Source organism: Macaca thibetana, chromosome 6 (genome assembly GCF_024542745.1).
Source record: "Macaca thibetana thibetana isolate TM-01 chromosome 6, ASM2454274v1, whole genome shotgun sequence".
Classification (NCBI taxonomy): domain Eukaryota; kingdom Metazoa; phylum Chordata; class Mammalia; order Primates; family Cercopithecidae; genus Macaca; species Macaca thibetana.
The window spans coordinates 29252405-29267766 of NC_065583.1; the positions used below are offsets into that span (position 1 = coordinate 29252405).

General features: G+C 40.1%; 1 protein-coding gene across 1 annotated transcript in view; it reads left to right on the top strand.

Moving 5' to 3' along the window:
- Positions 1-674: 674 nt before the first annotated feature.
- ATOX1 (antioxidant 1 copper chaperone) overlaps positions 675-15362 on the top strand; it is a 603309-nt gene continuing 588621 nt past the window's right edge. Inside the window, exon 1 of the mRNA XM_050793706.1 lies at positions 675-678. The gene's annotated coding sequence lies outside the window, so the exon portion shown is untranslated. The remainder of the gene's footprint in view (positions 679-15362) is intronic.

Here is a 15362-nt window from a genome sequence, read left to right on the forward strand (position 1 = left end):
TATCTGGACTCTCAAAAATCCAGCTCATGGTCCTTTTGCATGGAGGGATGGCTTTATTTTCTATAAAGGCTTTAGTCCCAATTCTTTCTGGGATTGAAGAGAAGGGAAGATGAGCCTTAACGAGCTCGGATCTAGTCAGTGAGGCACATGGTTGGTTGGTTGGTTGGTTGGCTGGGGTGGGGTTGGTGGGACTTGTGTGGCAGTATTTGCACAATACTGAGAGATCCTCCACCTGCAAGAATTTCCCCAATACCCCGTGACTTAAATCTCTTTTTGTCTTATTAACACTATGAACTTCTAAAGCCCGGTGATAAATACAGATATTCAGGATGGGACCATGTGTCAGACCACGATTAGATGCTGTGATACAGGAAAAGGAGTCAGAGCACACCAAAGAAAAACACGCAAAGATAGAGCTTCTAAAGGTGGGTTTGAATTCTAGCTTAGCCACTTATTAACTGTGAAAACTTGGGCAAGTTACTTAATCCCTCTATGCTTCCATTTCCTTTGAAACCCCTATATCATAGGTTTGTTGCATGGGTTTAGTTAAATGAGAATGTATACAAAATTATACACACATAGAAAGTCTAAGCAATTTTTATTAGTTGTTATTCTTCTTTTGTTGAGTGAAAGTAAGACTGGAATTCAAGGCTAGAGAGCAGACATGCTGTCAGGGGGTTGGGGTTGAGGAAGCAAAATGAAGGTACAAGAAAAGTTTAAAACAGGGATCCCCAAACCCCAGGCCATGGATGGACTGGTACCAGTCCATTAGGAAGTGGGCTGCATAGCAGGAGGTGAGCGGCAGGTGAGTGGGCATTACCGCCTGAGCTCCACCTCTTGTCAGATTAGTGGCAGCATTAGATTCTCATAGAGGTGCAAACCCTACTGTGAACTGAACACATGAGGGATCTAGGTTGTGAGCTCTTTATGAGAATCTAATGCCTGATGATCTGAGGTGGAACAGTTTCATCCCCAAACCATCCCGACCCTGCCCCCCAACTCCCACCATCAATGGAGAAATTGCCTACACGAAACCGGTTCCTGATGCAAAAAGGTTGGGGGCCACTGGTTTAAAAGACAGAAGAAAGCCAAAGTAGATGTCTACAGTTCATTGAAGCCCAGATGAAGAAAGTAAAGAAGCCCCAAGATATGTGTTCACATATTTAAAATTATTTTATGGTTTAATTGTGAGATGTATACTGGTGCGTGTGTGTGTGTGTGAAGTTAGGGGTGTTAAAACTGTAGCTCAACTTTATATCCCAGATGCCAGAGAACTTGTAAAGTCCTCTAGAGCTAGGACACCAGAGAAAAAACAGAACTAGAAAAATATCAATTGGTAGACAGAGATCAGGAGAAATGAAGAAGGCTATGAGACTACACAACTCTGGGTCTCATACCAAGAGAAACAAAGCAAATTAGGGCACACCTGCAGGAGGGCGAGTGGCTTGGGAGGGTACACAAACAGCACCTGAAGAGAAGGTAAAGAAACATGGAATGTTCTACTGGAAAAAGATAAACACAAAGGAAATTTGATCCCTATCTTTGGAACACTGAAAGACAGTAATGGGAAAATAGGAGAGACTGGCTGCCTTATATGTGGCCCCCAAAAGGTAGAGTTAGAATCAACGGGTGTCCAAGAGTTCAGGATCCCCTAAGGTTGTATCTCACCGTGTGTGTGTGTGTGTGTGTGTGTATGTGTGTGTCTGTGTGTTTAGATACACACTAAACAAATGTACATCGTTTAGGAAAAAAGGATTTAAAGCTTTCTTTATCAGATTTTCATGACCTCAAAAACTTAAGAACTCCTGATATAAATAATAACAGCTAATATTTATCAAGCAATTACTAAGCACCAAGGACTGGGCCAAGTCTTTACATAAGTTATTAAATCTTCACAAGAATCCTCAAGAGGTGGAACAGCTGACTGTGAACACAGGCCTTGGAGCCAGCCTGCTTTAGTTTATATCTCAATTCTGTCATTAACTAGCTACATAACCTCTGGCGACTCACTTTCTCACTTCCCTCATTATAAAACGGGAATAACAATAACCACCTCAAAAGGTGTTGTGAGAATTAAATTAGTATTAGGGTGGTGCAAAAGTAATTGAGGTTTTTGGTATTGTAATAGCAAAAAATTTTGGTAATGTCAAAAACCACAATTACTTTTGCACCAACCTACTATATGTAAAGTTTTTGGACAGCATCTGACAAATGGCATGCTTCCTAACTACTATTACTTTCTAACTATTAACACTCAATGGTGTGCTGGTCAATGTTAAAAACAAGCTCTTGAAGAGAAGAAAGAAAAGAGGAGCTCTAAGTTGTAATGTTCGACCATTTCTGTAGTATAAATATTCCCACCTAGATCAATTTCAAGGTTGCAAAGTGAAGTCAACCAGCTCACAAAATTCCTAAGCAATGAACAGTTGGATCTCATGAGATAGTACAGGATAGCTCCAGCACACCATTATATTAAAGTTTTTTCTTGCTCCCTTTCTTACTAAATGCTGGCTGGAAATGGTTCCTTGGTTCCTTGAAGGAGCAGAGTTTATGTAGAACTGAGAGAAGCAATGCGCATATTCTGTTAGAAGATGCAGGTTAGAGAAAGGAAGTATAAGAGAGTCTGGCAAGAGAACAAAAACCTGTTTGGGTCAAGCAACATTTCTGAAAATGATGGGCATGTTCTTTCTTGGGTTAAGAGGGAATTAAACAGCTACCATATACTAAGGGCTTATTACATGCAAACCTTCCTTGTTTCATTTAATTCTCACAACAGCCCTTTAAGGTAGATGGTTGTACTTGCCCCAGATTCACAGAAAAGGGGACTCAAAGACATAGGAAACTTTTCCAGGGTCATAACGCAGGTGGGACAGGAGCTGAGAGTCAAGCTTAGCTAAGAGCCCAAGCCTGCATGACTAGAGCCTGAAATCATTCCACTTCTCTATGCTTCTGCTTAAGCAACAGAGACACATCCAGGGAAGGCCACTTGGGTTCACCCCCAGTGGAAAGGGGCATCCCCAAAACTCTGGGTAAATTCTATAGGCAGTGCATCAACTTTTATAATCTCTCCAGCAGTCCTGTTCCAGAAAGCCCTTTCATAGATGGGTCCTCCAAACTTCTCCATGATCAGAAGGCTCCCTAGCCACCCAAATCTCTAAGACCTTTCTACTGCTGCCACCATGAGATTAGTCTCCCGGTGCTTCTCTGGGACTACCAGTATCTCATGTCCTTATCCTTCCAGAATCCCTCCTGACAATTAGTTTGGGTACCCAACTTGAGGTCATTTGGGATAGCTGCAATCGTGGAGTCATATAGTCAAGTAATATAGGAAGACATGCAAAAATGCTGAGCCTTCAACCATCCCTGAAGGCACTTTCTTTCCTCTAGAGAGACTATACAGGGTGTAATTCGTATGACAGATCCACAGTTACATTGCTCAGCTTCAATCATGGCTCTGTATTTGCTAATAATGTGACTTTGGGCAATTTACATAACTTCCATGTGCCCAGTCTATTCAAATATAAAATGGATAACAATAGGGTCCTCTTCAAAGCACTATTGTGAGGAATCAATAAAATAGCATGTAAAGGGATCTAAAAGGGGGCTTAAATTGATGGTATAAACAGGTTTTACACTCAATAAATGTTAAGTATTTTGGCTTGCCCATAGACCCATTTGCCAAATCCATTTTTTGAAAAGGTATTATCCCCCACATTCTGGAACTCTGGTCCTAGAACAATTTGACTTATTTTTATTTACCCAAAACCAGTTGTTAGTCTTTTGAAAAGTTAATGATCACTTTGAAAAATGAAATCTATGTACCTTCTGTTGAGTGCAATATACATATGAAATATATGTATATATACATATAAAATATTCAGTGAAATATACCTATAAAAAATTTCAGGGGAGTGTCTTGGCGCTCTAAAGCCCATACTTGGCCATGCTCACAAAACTAAAATCCCCTGCCTTCCATTTAATAATGTCCATCCTTGATTTAACTCTCAGGGTGTTACTTCTTCCTGCTCCTTTCCTATTTTTACCTGTTTTCTTCAATTCTTCCTACATGCAAGGGTTTTCAGCCATTCCCTTCTTGCCTGCCTCCATCCCCTCATTAAGCAACATAGCTCCATAACCACTAAAAATAAAAATATTTGGGTCAACAATTTCAAGTATACATTGCCAGAGCTAAAAAAAAAAGTTGCAATATTATACAGGGAAGACCCTAAATTATCTTCCCCTCTAATAATTACAATTCCTCAGTCTCTAATTTACATGCTATCTTATCACATCTACTTCTACCATATCTGAAGCCATCTCTTAGTTCATAATAATACCTTCAAGTACAGGGCAAACTTGTTACTGGAGCTTATAGCATCTTTTCTGCCATGAGAATATATCCACAATATCTTTTCCAAAGGTAGCACTTCATTGGGATCTATGCTGAAATTCAGCAGGTACCCAGAGATAAAACATTGTTCGTATAAGTGATCAACATGTTTAATCAATGGAAAGAGCCTGGACTTTTTCCAGTCATGTAGAACTATATATATACTACATGTAAGACCTTAGGCAAGTACCTCTGAGCCTTGCCTTAGTTATCTGTAAAATGGGAATATGAATAGGAGTAAGGGTGATGGTGAGTACTGGGTAAGAAAGTGTGTATTTACCACCCAGGAGTCATTTATCAGTTAAACACCTATTAAGAACTTACTATGAGTTGGCTGTCACATTGAGACTAAGAATGCAACTATGAGATAGATGTTTTCTACGTTCGCATTTTCTGGAAATATGAAATAGATAATCATGTGGTTCTTGTCCTTTGGTTTCTGTTTTTATGCATGCATGCTCTCAAGTTGCTTGCAGTGTTTTCAGGAAAACAGATCTTGGCAACTGTATGTTAGAAGAATACACAGGATGTTCTAGGAATCCAGAGAAGGAAAACTCAGAAAAATACTTAGCACACAATAAGCACAATAGCAAATGTCAGTTCTCTTCCTTCCTTAGCTAACAGGTAGACAGACTTTCCAGTAACAAAACCAATAATCTTTTTATGGATAGTGGGTGCCCTAGAGGGTAAGTTCTTAGTAATGCCTGTCTTCTCAGACACTAACAGGTGTCATCTCCCATCATCTATCCAAAAAAAGCAAGGGGAGGAAATCCCCAAAGCTTCATTAGGCAGAGGAAAGAGAGCCATTTAGAGCAAATGAGTTGAGCCCAACTGTTCTCTCCATTCATTAGAAGCAGCCATTGTCCTTACCTTGTGGCCAGGAGAGCAATAAGAAAGAAAACAGCCAGGAAAATTAATTAGGGCAGATAATTTTAGTAAAATGTTATTAGAGGTCAGTGTAAATTGTGGGAAGGGGAAGATGTACAGCCTCTGGGACACCTAGTCCTGTTTTAACTCAATGGCTCAGGTCTAACTAGTCCAAAAAAACACCCACTGACTCCCAAGCATTGCTTGTAAGGCTTATTTGCTTACGGTTGAATCACATTTCTTAGCCTTCTTCCTCCAACTTGCACCTTGCCCAACATCTGCTCCCATCCCACTTTTCTTAATGACTCCCTGTCTTCCATTCCAGGGGCCCCTACCTGTATCACATTTGTGGCACTTTCTCTGTTAGACAAGTGCCCAGAAGTAGAAAGCAAAGAACAAGAACCAGGCTTTTGGTCCCAGATTCTGCCACTAACCTACCATAACACTTTGGGCAAATCTATCCTCCTCACTTGGTCTCAGTTTTCTTATGTGTAAAATGGGAAAGCTAGAATAGACTTTTCATTGCCTCTATTATCTTTCTACTATTCTTTGATTCTTAAAAAAAAAAGTGCATGCATGTCCTATGATTTCAATAAAACAGTTTTAATAGCTGATGAGTAAGCACCCTTACCTGACATTAGATAACAGGATGGTATTGCTTTATGTTTGCTCCCAATGAAAATTCAAATCCAAGTGTTTTCATCTATTTTGTGCTGCTATAACAGAATGTCTAAGACTGGGATATTTATAAACAACAGAGACATATTTCTTGCAGTTCTTGAGGATGAAAAGTCCAAGGACAAGAAGCCACACATCTGGTGAGGGCCTTCTTACTGCATCATTTCATGGTAGAAGGCAGAAGGGCAAGAGAGGAAGAGATCAAACTCACAGCCTCAGTGTCTTTTATAATCAGTCTCAATCCATTAATGAGGGTGGAGTTCTCATGACCTAACCACCTCCCATTACACCCCACCTCTCAACACTGTTGTATTGGGGATTAAGTTTCCAACAAAGAAACTTGAGAAAATACATTCAAACCATAACACAAGTTGACTTCTCTGCCAGCTATCTGATATGAGCTAGCTTTCTCTTTCGAGCTTCCCACTCATCCTTCCACAGCCCTGTCAACATCCCAGCTTTCCATCACCTGTATGGCTGGATTAGTTCCCTACTTGGTGTAGCGTCTTACTCTTATAAAGGAAAGCAAGGCTGAGAAAACTTAATGGAATTGTTAAAGTCATGTATCAATTAAGTGATAGTCTAAACTCAGACTCAAATCTAACCATCGCTTTTTTCACTATATTACAATGCTCCTCTTAGACAGCATTAGACATTTCAAAACTGATACTTTGACATTTCAAAACTAACACTCTAACAGTCTAGGATGGCAAGAGGGTAATACTAATTTAAAAATCACTAACGATTCCAGACTAAAAAATTCAGTAATGAATAAAAGTATAGGGAAATACAAAGACCAGATACCTAAGGAAGGAAAACAAGCAATTTTTCTTTGGCTTCACCAAAGAAGGTGAAACCAACTCTAATGGAGCTAAATCAGCTCCTTGGCAATAGGAAAAAATATTGCAAAGACAGTTTTGAGATTAAATTTTTTAAAAAGAGCAATGTAAGGATTTTTCCTTCTCTTTTAGTTTTTTTATTTGCTCTTTTATTAATATTCTATATTTCATAGTTCCAGAAAAAAACCTTCTATCGCATAGTGAAAATACATTGGTAATGTCAGCATTTTCTCTTCACAGCTGGGTCCCAGGTTTGTAATGTTTTTCTCCCATAAAACCATAATCCCATAAAATTTAAGGTTATTAAGTTGCAGGTGAATAATTCATGAAGCAATTATAAAACATTTATGATGGAATATTATGAGCTTCCAAATAAAAGAAAACATTTGGGGTCACCAAATTGACAAACTTTGGTAGCTGTGTTTAGATCTGCCCCGAGGGATTTACATGGGCCTTCTCTGCGCTTTGCAGCCTTGGACATTCAGAGATGGACTAAAGTCTCTCTAAGAGATTTCTGAAAGACACCTCAACAAATCAGTTAGCTGGTGTCACAATCAACTGAAGAGATGTAAGTACTGCCTGCTGATAATAATGGTGAGAAGAACAAAGCTTTAGAGAGAGTATACTCTGTGCTAGGCACCGTGAAAATCACTTTACATGCATTATGGCACTAACCCTCACAGTGACCCTCTAAAATCAACATTACTCTTATCAGTCCCATTATTTTGACTATGAAACATGATCAACAAGCTTAATAACTTCCCAAAGATCACATATGCAGCAAGTGGCTGAGCTGAGATTCAAACTCAATCAATCTAACCCTTGAGCCGCTACTCTTAATCACAGTGATGTACAGCCAGGCAAGACAAGGGCTGGAGAATGAGGAATTAGGACATCACAAACGTGTCATTTACACACAGTTTTTCCTATTCATCAAGGTCTTTTTATATGTATTATTCCATCTTCACAGTCTTCTGCAGCATTATTGTTGGGTATTATTAGACAGACGTTATTATCTCAATTTTGCAGATGAGTAAACTGAAGTCCAGAAAAGTTAAGTGACCCAGTTAAGCTCACATAGCAAGTCAGTAGAGGAACCATAACTATAGCTTGAGGGCTTAATTCTATTATGTATCCAGCATAAAATAACAGAGCTAGAGAAGAGTTTCCGTGCCAAACCTCCCATTCAATACAGCATCTCTGAAGACAGATCTCCCAAGTTCTATTTGAGCACCTCCAGTTATAACAACCTCCTTGATTAGTGCAAAAATGCCTTCCAATGTTGTGAAATTCTGAAAGGCTTTTTATCCTGTCAGTATTTATCTCCTTACAACAGACTATTGTTTCATCTAGAAGGACATAAATCTTCTCCCTTCTCCTTTCTGCAGTCACATACCACTTCCTCATAGCAGGGTCTTCTCCCATCACTTTCAGCTTAACATCTTTACCCTGCACACTTCAATTATTCTTTATATCCCATGTGTTTTTAACTTATCTCCCTTCTTGTCTCTCTGGATGTGCCCCACCATGTTAATGCTTCCTTCCAAACAAAATTGAAACGTATCTCCAGTGACATGTTTGGAGCTGAGTACTGTCTCCCTCCTACATGGAACTGTGACCATCCTTCCCTCTATTGATAGAAGTGAATCTAGCTCCAATCCCATTAACTATTGTCTCAATGCACTAATGTGAAGTAGCTACCCTATGTCAAAGATTTTTTTGTTTGAACTGCTATCAAACTAAGTTACCTTTATCACATCTCTCCTCTGTACACACTCACTTCATCTCCTGCAGCATATGGTAACTTCAAAACATCTTTCAGCACAGGCAGAAATGGAATTCCCAACACCATCCATTTATCTGCATTTGCTCTGCAACACTGAGCAGTGAGCATGGCCTGAGCCTCTGAGGATGCTCAAAGTAGTCCAAGGAGATGGAAGAGAAAATGCCCACTGAGGGACAGGATGAATAATTCTCTCTGATGGAAGATAACTCTGTTCTATTAGATTCTCAACATGATGTGGCTATGTTTCAGGGGCCAGTATCTGATCATTGCCTCCATGCTATAGTGATGGTCCATCTACTCTTCAGGACTGAGAGGGATCTTAAGGACATCTTATCCAATCCCCTCAGTCTAACAGCAAGCTGAGGCCCAGAGGAAAGAATGAACTTGCCCAATCAGTGCTAAATGTGGTACTCAATCTCAGATCTCAGGGATCCAAAGCTCTCTCCACACATTGGAATGTTAGAGATCATTTAGTCCAACATTGCATTTATAGTTGGGCAAACCGGGACACAAAGAGAAAAGGTTTTCCAGCTCAGGAGTGCTCAGAGCAAGGACAACACAGGTTTTGTTACCAATGTTTTTCACTGAAGAAAAAATAAAATGTTATTTCCTGCATTTCTGTGCTGGGTGAGGGCATCCAGTCCATATTACTGACAATAATGCCCACATGGTTTAACTTCTTCCTTCAGTACCACAGGCATCTTGCAAGAAGAGCCAGATCTCATCTTGACCATATCACCTCTACATGTTTCCCAATAAAAATAGACACGCTTGATTCTCTAGGTCATGCTGGCCTCAGTATATGAGACTACCAGGGAATGGAATTTCAAGTCAAAGTAGAAATGACAGGGAATTCCAAGTGCATTCTCAGTCAGCAACTTCTGTCTGATCATCAATGACACTGGCCTAAGAATTCACTCCAGTTAGTCTCACACAGAAAGCCCAAAGATGAGTACTCTCTAAACAATTCCATTAATGAAAGCCACCTTAAGCACACTCAATTGTCAATATTCTGCAAATACTCAATTGCCAATATTCTTCAAGCAAAATTTTATTATCCATTCTCTGCAGGCAACACACTGTTACCAGCCCCCTATCATGAATGCCCATTTTTCTACCTGTTTTGTGCCTCATGTGAGGATAATCTGTATCTCCAGGCAGAATTGCATCACTATGCCTAGGAGTTAGCCATAGGATGCTGTTGAATAAAGCAAAGAAGGATGAACAGGTGTCAGTGGGGAAAACTCTATACAGGAGAGGCTTAGGGTGATAATCTTCCCAGGAACTTGTCTCAAACTATATTCTTCTTGTCTGGATTGTGCATGGCTAGTATTTTTTAAATAGCAAAGATTTTCTTAAAAGATGCCTTCTTTCATGTTTTTAAAGTTCAGGAAATATCTTCAATTATTCACATGGAAATAGTATTAATTTGACATGAGTTGAGTAAGTATGGTGGGATTCCAAGAGATGGAAGCTCACCTCAACCTCCTCACTGCCACCATCAGGTGCAGACCTCTAAGGCAACAAAAACAACTAAATAAATAAATACGTAAATACATAAATAACGTAAACCAGGTTGCCAGCCAGTCCAGGAATCTTCCGTGAAGGTTTGCAGTTCAGAACTCTTAGGCCAGCCTCCTGTACCACATGGAGGCATTGCAATGCCCCACACACAGCCAATAGGAGGTGATACGCAGATTCTAAGCAGGTGAGCATGTCTCAGAGAGCTTTGTCAGTTAAGTTTGGGTTAAACAAACCTGCCTGCAGCCTGCAGGTTTTATTACCCAGGCAGCACCTCTAAAGAAGGATTAAGAGAACTCTATCATGGGGATGGCAGAATCTTAATTGAAATCCAAGTTGCTGTATTTGCATCCCTAGAGAGAATCTAGGGCTTCGAGTTTCCCAAATAGTGAGCTGCTATCACTCTGAGAATTCAGCTCATCTAAACAGTTCTGCATACAGGGATACTGCAAGCATACCTTTTTCCCCACCTGCTCCTCCTCCCATACCTCACTGGGGGTCAGGAGAGTGGGATCTCACATTAGCATAGAAGTTACAGCACATCCTCTCATTTGCTTCTGATTTTCAATTACACTGGTATAATGTACTTAAAATCTGTCTTTTATTTGGAAAGATAAACACAGCAGTTTCGTAATTTTATTGCTATGTCAATTTGCAAAGAAAATTCTATTTAAACTCAGTGACTGGCCTACTGCCACCATCAGCCAATGGCAAGCTGCTGTCTACCGGGACAAAGAATGTGCCAGCTGAGTCTCTTGGGTGGATGACGCAGCTGGTAGGAAATCTCTCTTTGTCCCTTCACCTGTCCCATGAGAAACTCTGGGGATTTTCTCAGTATATAAAGCCCAGACTTAGAAAGATTGATTATTTTTTTCTTATTTTTTCCAGCTGATTTGCAGAGAGCCAATATTAATTATATCCATGATGCATCTGGCACTAAGTATTTTTTATACATTAACTCATTTGATCCTCATAACCATCCTTTGAAAAGGCTGTTATTATCCCCAGTTTGATGATTGCAAAATGGAAACAGAAAAATTAGGTGACACGAACAAACTCTTACATTGTGTGGTCTAGACACAACCCCACAGCTGTCTGTCCATAGCTAACATGCCTAATCATATTGCACACTGACTTTTACTCCATTCTCCTGGCCCACTCTAACCTATTTGGCACATGCTAGAAATTCAATAAATGTTTGTTAAAAATATAGATGATTTATTGGCCTCAACCTTGCTCCTAATGTTGGACATATCCTGATACTTACCAGAGGACTGATTAAGCCCTAATTCAGACCACATACTTAACCCAAATCTCTCTTTAGACTAACCTTCCAAGTCAGGTTGTGATACACTGGCCAGACAATTACAGTCAGAGATGGACTCTTCCCTATCCTTATGAGCAGCTTATCAGGTAACCCTACCTAACTGAAAACTTTCTTTTAGTTCCTAAAACTCACCAAGTTCATTCCTCTCATGGGCCTTGCAAATGCTTTGCCATCTGCCTAAACCATGTCCCTGCCCCCTGCACACAAGCAGCTTCTGTTTCTCTTTCCTGTATTCTCGTCATCATTTCCTTGGGGATGCCATCTTGACCCTCTGGCCTGAGTCAGGTTTCTCTACTAAATACTGTTACAGAGCCACACTCGTTTACAATGCTCATCTCTATCTATGATTGTTCAGCAACTTGTATGCTGCTTTGATTCACGCCTGCCTCCCCTGCCAGCCCACAGTTCCAGGAGGGCAGGAAGTGGGTCTCTTTCAAGACAACAATGGATTCCCAGCATTCAGCACAGTGCTTGGCTTATATCAGCAAACATCTGTCAATGAATATCTAGACCATGTCCTTATCACAGCCACTGGCTTTTCACCCTAGCTATAAACTGGAAACTCATGGTCCAAAAGTTCTGAAATAAGCACAGTGCTACAATGAATGATAGGTAAGAAATTATGAAAGCCTAAGTCAACTCTGAGGATTTACTGATATCAAATTATCTCCCCAAATGAAACAAAACACATCATTATTAAGTTCAAAAATTCCAGAACTTTAGTTCATACACAGATAAAACACAAGAGATGCCTTCATTGGTTGGCCGTATCTCTCTCATCCTTTAAATTTCTTTCCACTGTCAAAAGGACTTGGGTAGGTAAAGATATAATTATTCCTCATCTAAAGGAAAATCCATTATACCAAGTTCTCAGGAATAGTTCAAGTTATTCTGTTCACAAAATTTTGTTGTGAAAGATACATGTTAGGTATCATTAAGCCATTCACTAGGGCTAGAAATAGATACACTATACAGAAATTTTCACTGCAAGCAAATCTCTTGAAATAAAATTTAATATGTGCATCATCTTGGGAGAAGATAAGCCAGTGGGAATGATTATGTAATGTTTACATTTGCATTTCTCAATTAATTATTTATTTCATTAAGTATTTACAGGATGCCTACTCTGTGCCTAGCGCTAGGCTATGGCATTGAAAAGCAGTCCGTTTCTCAGCAAAGCACTTTGATTTCATTACATGCACTCTGTATAAGGGAAGGAAACGAGAGTCAAAAGAAGTTTTATTGTTTGCTTAAAAGTCACATGCACCAAACTAATGCCAGAGCTAGAAGCCTGGTTGCCCAGCAAGCCTTATCCAATTAACAGAGGCCTCAGGGAACTTGGGGTGGCATGGGGGTGAGTCTATGGCTGGGGATAGGCTTTAGGCTAAAGCTTGAGTCAGGGATCTCTGGCTGGAGTCAGAGGTCCACCTGGAGAGAACAAGATCTGGCTTATAAGGAAATCAAATTATCAGGTATTACAAGATAAAATAGAACACCAGAGAGAGAATAGGAGTTGCCACTGGTTCAACAAAGAGAAACGATCCCTATGGTAGAAGGAGTACCAATCAGCAGCAAGAAATCTGAATTCTCATCCCGTCTGGGCCACTGACCCTCTCAGAGATGGTACCCCTGTGGGTCACACTATCGCCCACAGTAAAAGCAACGGTTGTACTACAGCAGTGATTTTCAGCCTTGGCTGAATGTTGGAATCAACTGGAGAGCTTTAAAACACTGATGGCTTGGTCCCAACCCTAAAGATTCTGATGACATTTGTGTAGGGTAGGACCTCCAGCACTGCAAATTAAAAATCTCTCCAAGTAATTCTAATGTGCAGCCAAGGCTGAAAACCACTGGACAAGAAATTCTCTAGGGCTTCCTTCAGCCCCAATAATTCATCATTTTACAATGTAAGACAGTATTTCCCAAACTTTAATATGCATAAGAATCACCTGGGATCCCTGTTTTTAAAAATTCATTTCCAAGATCCATCTCTAGGGATTCCAATGCAGTATATTTAAATTGGAGCCCAGGAGTCTGCATTTTAAAAACACCCCAGATCCTAGGAGGTTACTGCGAGACTCACTAATCTAAGGATTACTAGACATGCAGGACTCCATTTCTCATCATCATTGTAATCACCAAACAGGCTTCCACATCCAAAGCTCACAGCTAGGAGGGCTGTTATAAGGCAGACACATCCAACCACCAGAGTCAGGCTTAGCACTTGGCCTATCACAAGGCTGACAGATGGCAGAGGGAGGGTTCCTTGGTTTTCAGTAGAAAAAAACATGATGCTGCAGTATGCCACTGCAGAGGCAGAGACAGGCTGAAGATTGATAGTCCACAATGCTGCTGAAATTCACCATCAACCGAGCATCTTGTGACATCAGCAGCGATGCCACTGGCCATTATCAAATCACCCAGGGTGCTCAAGATTGATTTCCAGCTGTAGCAATGACGCTTACCGTCTCTAGGTGCATAGGCAGGAAACAAGCTCCGAACCTGACTGTAATTTAGCATTCATTTGCATTTTTAAATTAGTTAGGCTGTGGACCGTTGCAAAGAAATGACAGAGAATTTTTATAATAATTAGCCTTGTGGGATGGGTGGGGGAGAGGAGGCAGTAATGGCTCTGCCTCACCATTTCACTGGAAGGAAAAAATACAATTCAGCATCTCAAGTCACCAGATCTGACTATGATTTCCTGGTCCTCACTGACCTTGTGGACCATGGCACCTTCTCCAAAATCTCAGCTGAACACTCAGGTCTGTATATGTCCTTCTTTCCTGAGGCTAATTCCACTCTCCCCCTTTTCTCCCCTATACAGCCCATTTAGCATTTCCTTATGTTGGCTGGATGCCATTACATTCCCTTTTGTTCACTTTCTTTATGACTGAGTTCAGCTCCACTCTGCACAAATACTCACTCAGTATGTGTCAACACCCTAATGCATCTGCTAAAAATAACACTGATAGAGCTCTTCTTAGTTTGCAAATGACATTTCTATCTCCATTATGTCAAATGAGTCTCCCATCATTTGCTAGGGGGTAACCAGGGTAGGAGTTATGGTCCCATATTTTATAGATAAGAAAAGTGAAGCTTGGGGAAATCTAGTGACTTGCCCAAGGTCATAAAACTTGCAAATTGCTTTACTAAGATCAGAATAAAATCTCTGAACTCTAAAATCCATACCAAGTTGCTTCAATCTCAGGATGCAATATAAAGGATATAAGGATCACAATAGAGAAGGGCAAGGTTCTATTTCATGTTTTAAACCATTTCAACAAACCATACAACATCGCCAGCCCCACTTCCACTCTGAGCACGATGCTTGGAGAGGTATTTTGAGAAGGAAATTGGTAACTGGAAAAACAAAAGATATTTTTAAGGCTTGTCATTCAAGGAATGTCAGAAACTAGGAATATTTAATCTGGAGGACAGTTAGAAGACTGATAAAAGCTAACTTCACACAACTAGAGGGCTTTCTTGGGAAAGGAACAGCATGCTTATTCTGTGCGGTCACAAAGGAATTATAAAAAGGCAAATTTGAACTTGATGTGGATCAGTACTGTACAATGAGTAGGGGCTCTAGAGTCAAACGCCTGGGTTCAAAACTCAACTCTATCACTTCCAGCTGGGTGATTTGTGGCAAGTTTATAATTTCTAATTCCAAAGACACTTGTCTATACAAAAGAAATAATTATGGCTACCTTACAGGATTATTGGTATCATCAAATGAACTCATGCAAGCAAAGTCAATAAATGTTTAATAGATAATACATGTTTACTACATAATAATTAAGATCATATCTATGGCATATACACCAAAGAAAGAGGTTTATACTCACTTATCCCAGAAAATCTAATAAGTAGATTTTGATCCTCCATATATAGTTGAAGGATAGTTTAAAAACAGAGTAAAGAAAGAAGGAACAACAAACTATTCTTCCCAGC